Source organism: Nerophis lumbriciformis, linkage group LG16, assembly GCF_033978685.3.
Source record: "Nerophis lumbriciformis linkage group LG16, RoL_Nlum_v2.1, whole genome shotgun sequence".
Taxonomy (NCBI): Eukaryota; Metazoa; Chordata; class Actinopteri; order Syngnathiformes; family Syngnathidae; genus Nerophis; species Nerophis lumbriciformis.
Window position 1 is genome coordinate 18177809 of NC_084563.2, and position 10492 is coordinate 18188300.

Below are 10492 nucleotides of genomic sequence, written 5' to 3' on the forward strand. Positions count from 1 at the left end.
TGCGTGAGCCGGCGTCCAAGTTATGCGACAAAGGCATGGACGGCTAAAAATACCAGCCATCATTACCGACCTGGTAATTTCCCGAGAGGCTCCGGATTTTGCGGGATCAGAGAGTCATTATTGTCATGTCTTCAAGTCAGTGATAGATGGCGCGTCTCGTATGACGGCGGTCACACCAGCATGTTGTCGTCGTCCCTTCATATTAATAACCCCTAAATGTTGACTGGAGGCACGGCTGTTGGTAAATGTTAAACCGACTCATTGATTGAGTCCTCATTTGGCAAGCGCCTTTCACCTTTCATTGGGACAGACGAGTGCAGAGACAATTCCCGCCGGGGCGCACTTTGCAGCTGACTGACGCTTGTCCTTTGCAGACAGCGACCAACACGGATGTGAGGACGCTGGACTTTGTTGAGCGACAGTTAACTTCAAAAGAAACTGCCGTAAAAAAGTCAGATATTCAATCTTTTAAAACTCTTTCAACTATGGATGATAATCATAATAATAACGGTAATAATGATAATCGCGGTAAAACGGTTTATATTACCGTTTTAAATACAAATTATTGAAAAACCATAATTGATAACTGCACTTTGAAAAACTCACGGACATACACTATATTGTCAAAAGTATTTGGCCACCTGCCTTGACTCACATATGAACTTGAAGTGCCATCCCATTCCTAACCCATAGGGTCGGTCCACCTTTTGCAGCTATTACAGCATGGGTGTCAAACTCCTGGCCCTTGAGGCGATATCAAATTAACACTAGAGCTGGCCCGCCGATTATATACAGGAGCTGTGCCGCGGTAACACCGCATTCACCGCTAATTCTCATACCTGCCAACCCTCCCGGGAGACTCCCAAATTTCAGTGCCCCTCCCGAAAATCGTCACGTCCGCTTTTCATCCAGTCCAACGAGTTGTTAGAATCTACGACAGCTCGTAGAGGACGTTAAAGGCACACCCCCAAGACTGTGGTCCGGGTGGACTATGAGATATAATGACTGATGAACACTTTCGTTCGATAATGAAGGTTGCCTCAGCTCAAAGCCTGAGCCCCGACATTAATGAACGAGCATCCAAGAAAAGATGCCAGGTATCTGGCGTGGGCACATCAGATTAGATCAGTGTGTTGCAAACTGAGCAGTTTAAAAGTCCTGAATGGTTGGTTTATTCATTGTTATTTTATTTTCAAATTTATTAGCCTGTGGAAAAAGTGAATGTTGATATTTACCTCAGAAGGCTGCAAATAGAAAAGAAGCATTCAATTTTTATTTAAATTGTATTTCATATGACATTGATATTTTTTTATTATTATTATTTGAAACTCGATTTTACATGTGGGCAGCACAGTGGAAGAGGGGTTAGTGCATCTGCCTCACAATACGAAGGTCCCGAGTAGTCTTGGGTTCAATCCCGGGCTCGGGATCTTTCTGTGTGGAGTTTGCATGTTCTCCCTGTGACTGCGTGGGTTCCCTCCGGGTACTCCGGCTTCCTCCCACCTCCAAAAACATGCACCTGGGGATAGGTTGATTGGCAACACTAAATTGGCCCTAGTGTGTGAATGTGAGTGTGAATGTTGTCTATCTGTGTTGGCCCTGCAATGAGGTGGTGACTTGTCCAGGGTGTACCCCGCCTGTAGCTCTCAGTCTCCGTTCTAATTCATCCCAAAGGTGTTCTATCGGGTTCAGGTCAGGACTCTGTGCAGGCCAGTCAAGTTCATCCACACCAGACTCTGTCATCCATGTCTTTATGGACCTTGCTTTCTGCACTGGTGCACAGTCATGTTGGAAGAGGAAGGGGACCTCTCCAAACTGTTCACACAAGATTGGGAGCGTGGAATTGTCCAAAATGTTTTGGAATCCTGGAGCATTCAAAGTTCCTTTCACTGGAACTAAGGGGCCGAGCCCAACTCCTGAAAAACAACTCCACACCATAATTCCTCCGCCACCAAATTTCACACTCGGCACAATGCAGTCCGAAATGTAGCGTTCTCCTGGCAACCTCCAACCCAGACTCGTCCTATAGATTTCCAGATGGAAAAGCGTGATTCATCATTCCAGAGAACGAACGTATCTCCACTACTCTAGAGTCCAGTCGCGACGTGCTTTACACCACTGCATCCCACGCTTTGCATTGGACTTGGTGATGTATGGCTTAGATGCAGCTGCCCGGCCATGGAAACCCATTCCATGAAGCTCTCTGCGTACTGTACGTGGGCTAATTGGAAGGTCACATGAAGTTTGGAGCTCTGTAGCAACTGACTGTGCAGAAAGTCTTTGCACTATGCACGTCAGCATGCGCTGACCCCTCTCTGTCAGTTTACGTGGCCTACCGCTTTTCGGCTGAGTTGCTGTTGTTCCTAAACTCTTCCATTTTCTTATAATAAAGCCGACAGTTGACTTTGGAATATTTAGGAGCGAAAATATTTCACGACTGGATTTGTTGCACGGGTGGCATCCTATGACAGTTCCGCGCTGGAAATCACTGAGTGGCCCATTCTTTCACAAATGTTTGTAGAAACAGTCTCCATGCCTAAGTGCTTGATTTTATACCCAAGTGATTAGGACACCTGATTCTGATCATTTGGATGAGTGGCCAAATACTTTCTGCAATATAGTGTACTTCCACTAGCTTAAAAGCTAACATGAATAAAAGAAACATTAACGTCTTTCCTCATTAAGAAATGACATAACCCCTACTAAACTTCTATAAACACATTACTGTCTGATTAGCTAAGATATTTAATTGCGTACATTGAACGTGTGCTCTCTTAGCACAGAGTGATCCTTCTATACTCGGAGGAATACAACACAGAAGTGTTTTTACGATGCGTTCAAGGACAGCTGAACAGAATAGGACGCCACAATAAAATAATAATATATTGTATTTGTAACACACTTTTCATTTAAATAAATCTTAAAGTGTGAGAGTACAAAGCAGTATCTAAAACAGTAAAAGCTAAGCCATTGAAACAGATAGAATAGTAAGACTAAAACACTATCAGTGAAGCATAAGAAACACTTAACATGCACAATAATGGCTAGTTATTTAAAAAGTAACTTGGTCCAAAGATGTAGTCTTTGTGTAAGTACATATATACATATATATATATATATATATATATACATACATACATACATATCCACACATATATACATACATATATATATTAGGGCTGCAACAACTAATCAGTCAGTCTGACTTCTGCTGTTGCCGTATCCATAAAGCCAACAGGGAGAAGTTTTTATTTACACGATGAGTCGGGTGTGTCTTGACCTCCGCGGCGGAGGCTTCGTCGAACCCCTGAGGCCGACTCACCGAACCCCTAGGGTTCGATTGAACCCAGGTTAAGAACCACTAGTCTAAACTCATTCTCCTTCTATGCCACATCAATATGGAATGCACTCCCAACAGGTGTAAAAGTAAGTGCATCTCTACTAGGGCTGGGCGATATTGCCTTTTTTTAATATCTCGATATTTTTAGGCCATATCGCGATACACGATATATATCTCAATATTTTGCCTTAGCCTTGAATGAACACTTGATGCATATAATCACACCAGTATGATGATTCTACATTAAAACATTCTTTTTCATACTGCATTAATATATGCTCATTTTAAACTTTCATGCAGAGAAGGAAATCACAAGTCAATTGACCAAAACTGTATTTATTAAACAGTTATTAAGCAGTGGCACAAACATTCATGTCATTTCCAAAACAGAAAGTGCAAGATTGTCAGAGACATTTTAAAACAAGCTATTAGTGCAATTTTTTGTGCATGACGTCACTAAGATGACTTATCAAAACAACACTAAATTAAAGTGCACTTTTTGTACAGAACGCCACTGCAATAGTTTAAAAACATGATGTCACACAAGATATTTCAATAAGTGTCAAATAAAAATGAGCTGCATAATAGGAAATCAAATAGTGTTCGCCCTTAGCTATGTGGTAGGTTCCTGCGGACATTATCTCCTTTTGTCGTGGACTCTTTTTTTCATACAGTGTTGATGTGGAAATGTTTGCCTCGCCATTTTGATGGTGTGGCACCGAACAAAGATGTTGACATGCGGAGTAAGCACTCTTCATTCTCTAGCGGGGGACTTTTCAAATGATGCTACATATTAGCAGTAATGCTACTTTTGGTAGAAACGCTTTTGCCCCACACTTGACAAATTACGGTTGTCTGTTCGACATATTCCCACTTGAAGCCAAACCACCGCCAGACGATGGACCAAGTGCTGTTTTTCTTGGAAATTAATTCTTCCTTCATTTGTTACCAGATTCGCACCTTCTTTCTCTCGTATTACCAGTCGCACCACAGCTAACTTCAGCCATGCTGCTACGTCTCTGCGCAACGAGGGTGTATACGTATGTGACGTATGTAAGAAGGTGCGCTTGCTGTCTGAGAAGGAAACACAAGAAAGAGCGGGAAGAGCCTGTCGTGTAATGACAGCACCTAGAAGCAACTGCGTGAGAACGTATACTCCGTTATCACGATAGTCATTTTCTATATCGCACAGAGACAAACCCGCGATATATCGCCCAGCCCTAATCTCTACCCTCCTTCAAAACCGCACTAAAACAACACCTCCAGGCAACTTCAACCCTTGACTAACACCCTCCCCCTTCCACATTCCACCTCCCCGGATTGTAAATAAGCAAATGTAAATAATCAAATGTATTTCTAATGAATATACTTGTTCTTATGCTTTCTGAACTCACTATGTTCTCTGCTCGCTGTGCAAATCCTACCAAGTCAGACCTACACTGTTTCAATGCCCATTTCTCTGATGATGCAATTGTTGATGACTGAAGTGCTGATATCAACCAAACCCTCCTCATCCCAGCCCCCGGATTGTAAATAATGTAAATAATTCAATGTATATACTCTGATGATTAACTTGTGTGATGACTGTATTATGATGATAGTATATATTTGTACTAGGGCTGCAACAACTAATCGATTAAATCGATTAAAATCGATTATAAAAATAGTTGGCGATTAATTAAGTCATCGATTCGTTGGAATTAAGCTATGCGCATGCGCGGAGGCATTTTTATTTTTTTATTTATTATTATTTATTTTTTTATAAACCTTTATTTATAAACTGCAACATTTACAAACAGCTGAGAAACAATAATCAAAATAAGTACAAAAACAGCGCCAGGGCAGCGCTGAGGCTACGTCTCATGAGAATGTTGTGTCATGTACAGCTCACGTGACGACGCAGTCACCTTTGCTGGAAACCTTCGAAAAATGACGCAGGAAAACAGTACAGATAGTTGGAGAAAAGCGTACGACCTAAGTTGTCAAAAGTGTGGGAACACTTTACTTTAAAGACGTCAAAGAAGACTGTTTCCTGCAAAATGGCATGGAAGTACAACATTGCTTCAGGAGCACCTGAAAAGGAAACATGTTGGAGCCATGGACGAAGGGAACTTTTTAAGTCCATAGTGGCAACAGGCATTCATGAGTTCAGCTTTTTTGCGAGTAACGTTTGTTGCAACGCGGGGCTGATAATGTGTCTCCGGCACATTTGACTCCGTTTTGAGAGAGAAAACGCACGGTTACCAATTTTGAAATAAATGCAACGGACAGAAATATCTCAGGTTGGTTTCAAAATAGATCAATGTAGCCGGGCCCGATAAAGCTATATAAATCTATTTAGATTTGAGTGACGCTTTAATATAACTTAACGTTATGAAGGTGCTGGAATATTTCATGCTATTATTCAGAGGCAGCCTAAAATTAATCCTTTATTAATCACAACAGCAACGTGTACAATATCTGATTCAGTTCTGATCTGATGAGTTACATTTCTGTGTTATTATTGGTGTATGCTGCATCCCCAACGTCCAGAACAGTGGTTCTTAACCTGGGTTCGATCAAACCTTAGGGGTTCGGTGAGTCGGGCTCAGGGGTTCGGGGCGGTCAAGACACACCCGACTCATCGTGTAAATACAATCTTCTCCCTATTGGAGTATTACAGATGCGGCAACAGCAGAAGTCACACTAATTTGCAGGTGTGTAATTTGTTGTGAGTTTATGCACCGTGTTGGTTTTGTTCTTTGAACAAGGTGATGTTCATGCACGGTTCATTTTGTGCACCAGTAAAAAAAACATGGTAACACTTTAGTATGGGGAACATCATACTTGCCAACCTTGAGACCTCCGATTTCGGGAGGTGGGGGGTGGGGGCGTGGTTGGGGGCATGGTTAAGAGGGGAGGAGTATATTGACAGCTAGAATTCACCAAGTCAAGTATTTCATACATATACACACATATACATACATATACACACATATATATATTATATATATATATATATATATCTACATCCTGAAAATATGCAAACAAAACCGTGTTTAGATCATTGATACTTCAAACTTGCATAAATAAATATTAAGGAATATAACATAACTTTATGAAGGTGCTGGAATATTTAGGGACGGCGTGGCGCAGTGGAAGAGTGGCCGTGCGCAACCCGAGGGTCCCTGGTTCAATCCCCACCTAGTACCAACCTCGTCATGTCCGTTGTGTCCTGAGCAAGACACTTCACCCTTGCTCCTGATGGGTGTTGGTTAGCGCCTTGCATGGCAGCTCCCTCCATCAGTGTGTGAATGTGTGTGTGAATGGGTAAATGTGGAAGTAGTGTCAAAGCGCTTTGAGTACCTTGAAGGTAGAAAAGCGCTATACAAGTACAACCCATTTATCATTTATCATTTATAACTTGGCTTCTGAGAGTTTCAAAATGTAATGAATAAAATGCTTAAGTTGTTGATAAACAAGCAATTATTTTAATAATTAATTATGGTCATTTTAAATGAATTATTATGATAATTTAAAATCAATTATTTCAAATTTGTTTATTTTAATGTATAATTCTATGGCTGGATGTAATAAGGAGTCACAAAAAAATACAAATAAAAATACAATTAATTTTGATGTTTTTAGCAAAATATAGTAAAAATGTATTTAGTTTTTTTTTTTTTAATTAATAAATATATTTATTTTTAGGTCAAATAAACATAATAATACAATGTATCTCTAGTCTGGATTATTTAGTTCTTGTCACCCTGTTGTCCTCCCGTCCTGAATAAAGGCTGTCCTCACTCAGGTCCGCATGGAGCTGGAGGGGGCGTGGCTTCCAGCTCCGGCTGAAAATCGGGAGATTTTCGGGAGAATATTTGTCCCGGAAGGTTTTGGGGAGAGGCACTGAATTTCGGGAGTCTCCCGGAAAATTCAGGAGGGTTGGCAAGTATGGGGAACATATTCACCATTAATAAGTTGCTTATTAACATGCAAATTAGAATATGTTCCCCATACTAAAGTGTTACCAAAAACATATAACTTTGTCTTGAATTTGAAAAAAAAAAAAACATTTTATCATTCACTAAAGAAGGGTTCGGTGAATGCACATATGAATCTAATGGGGTTCGGTACCTCCCACAAGGTTAAGAACCACTGGTCCAGAACATGGTGCCAGTATGCTGGGTTTTTTCAATAAAATACTGGAAAGGATAGAAATGTAGTTTGTCTCTTTTATCCAATTATTAATCGATTAATCAATTATCAAATTAATTAATTAGCTGCAGCCCTAATTTGTACCATGAATTGATTAACGTGGACCCCGACTTAAACAAGTTGAAAAACTTATTGGGGTGTTACCATTTAGTGGTCAATTGTACGGAATATGTACTGTACTGTGCAATCTACTAATAAAAGTCTCAATCAATCAATCAATGTATTCCCTGTGCACCAAGATGCATGCACCTTGCAGACAGTCCCTATCCTAAAAACTCATGTTTGTAAAGCACTGTGTGCAAAACACTAATAATCATCAGAATGGCTGAACATAACATCATGATAATATGCTTCACATCATTATAGTTCCATTTATTCTTTTCATATTCTTACGTTTTGGAACTCCCACCTCGCCGGTTGCCTTGCCGTGGTTGTCGAAGCCTCAAAAGTTGCGTCAACCTTTAATGTAATGAACAAAATTGCACCTTAAATTAAACATGGCAAAGCACAACTTATTATGACGTCATCTCCTTGTACACATTTTCTTTTTAAACTTCGCGTCCGTGCTAAGCTAACTGCTAACACATGAAAGACGATTAAAGGCTTCAAAGTACCTGGGGATGCTATCTGCTCCACGGCGACCCTCCGGGAAACTCCATTCCAAACTGCAAGGCGTTGACGTTCTTTAAAAGTAAGTTTACGTATTTGCGTGTAAAACAAAAGAAAGAGGAAGCTTCCGGCTAGCAGACATACTGTCAACAACAATGGCGGAAGTGACTACATAGACGAGGTCGGCACGTGCGTCTTTTTTAACGTCGTTCCCTGTCAAAATAAAAGCACGGCGGAAACGGCACGATTCAAATGAAGGTAATTTAAACTTCTTATTGCAGTTAAGTGTACTAAGTGTACACAAATAGCAAACATCTGTGTACAACAATGTCGTCTATCATAAACAAATACCCGTGTACTAATTATAGTATCATTTAAATCATTCAAAAACGTTCCTTAAAATAAAAATCATGTGATTTTTATTTTGGTTGTTACTTTTTTACCCTTTTAGTCAGTTTGTTTGATTCTCTATCTGCTTGTGGTGAAGAGGAAGGCAGTATATTGCTACCCACTGTCTCTGAAATGTAGGACAAGTGATGGGAGGGGGTGTTATTATTGTTATTATTATTATACTTTTATTATTTTTTGTAATTTTTTATTTAATTTGGGGTTTTTTGGGGGGGGGGGGGGTTTGGGGGGGGCGGGGTGTCTAAAAAAAGTGTTTGTTTTCTCAGTACCTGTATTATGATTTCTCTATCAAATTAATATTTTTTTTTTTTTTTTTTTAAAGTGTTCCTTAAAGAAGTACCACCCTTGCTCTCCGCAAATTGCTTTTCCAATGTCTGAGCTATTTTTAAGACCTGTGACATCAAGTTGCATACTCCACTCTTAAATGAAGACAATTTACATCTCGTTAAAACCATTGGTAACCCTCCCACCCCAGACTTATATTTAACATTTTTCATAGATAAATAAGCTCAATATTATTTGGGGGGGGGGGGGGGGGGGATACCCTGAAAATGCACACATACTGGGGAATATTTTGCACATCAAACATTATAATTCAAGTCGTTTATTTGCACGTTCTTGCTGAACTAGTTATGAAAACTTGTTGTGGATTTTAATTTTTTTTTTGCATGTATTACTTATGCATCATTTACAAAACCCAAAACCAGTGAAGTTGGCACGTTGTGTAATAAAAACAGAATACAATGATTTGCAAATCCTTTTCAACTTATATTCAATTGAATACACTGCAAAAACAAGATACTTAATGTTGGAACTGAGAAACTGAATAGTAATCATTAACTTAATTTAGTGGCAGCAACATATTGCAAAAAAGTTGGCACAGGGGCATTTTTACCACTATGTTGCATGGCCTTTCCTTTTAACAACACTCAGTAATTGTTTGGGAACTGAGGAGACCAATTTTTGAAGCTTTTCAGGTGGAATTATTTCCCATTCTTGCTTGATGTACAGCTTAAGTTGTTCAACAGTCCGGGGTCTCCGTTGTGGTATATTAGGCTTCATAATGCGCCACACATTTTCAATGGGAGACAGGTCTGGACTACAGGCAGGCCAGTCTAGTACCCGCACTTTACTATGAAGCCACACTGTTGTAACACGTGGCTTGGCATTGTCTTGCTGAAATAAGCAGGGGCGTCCATTATAATGTTGCTTGGATGGCAACATATGTTGCTCCAAAACCTGTACGTACCTTTCAGCATTAATGGTGCCTTCACAGATGTGTAAGTTGGGCACTAATACACCCCCATCACAGATGCTGGCTTTTGAACTTTGCGCCTATAACATTCCGGATGGTTCTTTATATCCACAGTTTCCCAAAACAATTTTAAATGTGGACTCGTCAGACCACAGAACACTTTTCCACTTTGCATCAGTCCATTTTAGATGAGTTCGGGCCCAGCGAAGCCGGCGGCATTTCTGGGTGTTGTTGATAAATGGCTTTGGCTTTGCATATTAGAGTTTTAACTTGCACTTACAGATGTAGCGGTCAACTGTAGTTACTGACAGTGGTTTTCTGAAATGTTCCTGAGCCCATTTGGTGATGTCCTTTAAACACCGATGTCGCTTTTTGATGTAGTACTGCCTGAGGGATTGAAGGTCCGTAATATCATCGCTTACGTGCAGTGATTTTTCCAGATTCTCTGAACCTTTTGATGATATTACAGACCGTCGATGGTTAAATCCCTAAATTCCTTACAATAGCTCGTTGAGAAATGTTGTTCTTAAACTGTTCAACAATTTGCTCACGCATTTGTTCACAAAGCGGTGACCCTCGCCCCATCCTTGTTTGTGAATGACTGAGCATTTCATGGAAGCTGCTTTTATACCCAATCATGGCATCCACCTGTTCCCAATTAGCCTGTTCACCTGTGGGATGTT

At 40.3% G+C, this 10492-nt stretch overlaps 1 protein-coding gene across 4 annotated transcripts in view; it reads right to left on the reverse strand.

Moving 5' to 3' along the window:
• enox2 (ecto-NOX disulfide-thiol exchanger 2) overlaps positions 1–8309 on the reverse strand; it is a 501745-nt gene extending 493436 nt beyond the window's left edge. For all 4 annotated transcript variants that reach the window (XM_072914886.1, XM_061976730.1, XM_061976729.1 and 1 more), the window contains exons 1-2: positions 8152–8309; positions 7931–7996 (exon numbers count right to left, since the gene is read on the reverse strand). The gene's annotated coding sequence lies outside the window, so the exon portion shown is untranslated. The remainder of the gene's footprint in view (positions 1–7930; positions 7997–8151) is intronic.
• Between the last annotated feature and the right edge of the window lie 2183 nt (positions 8310–10492).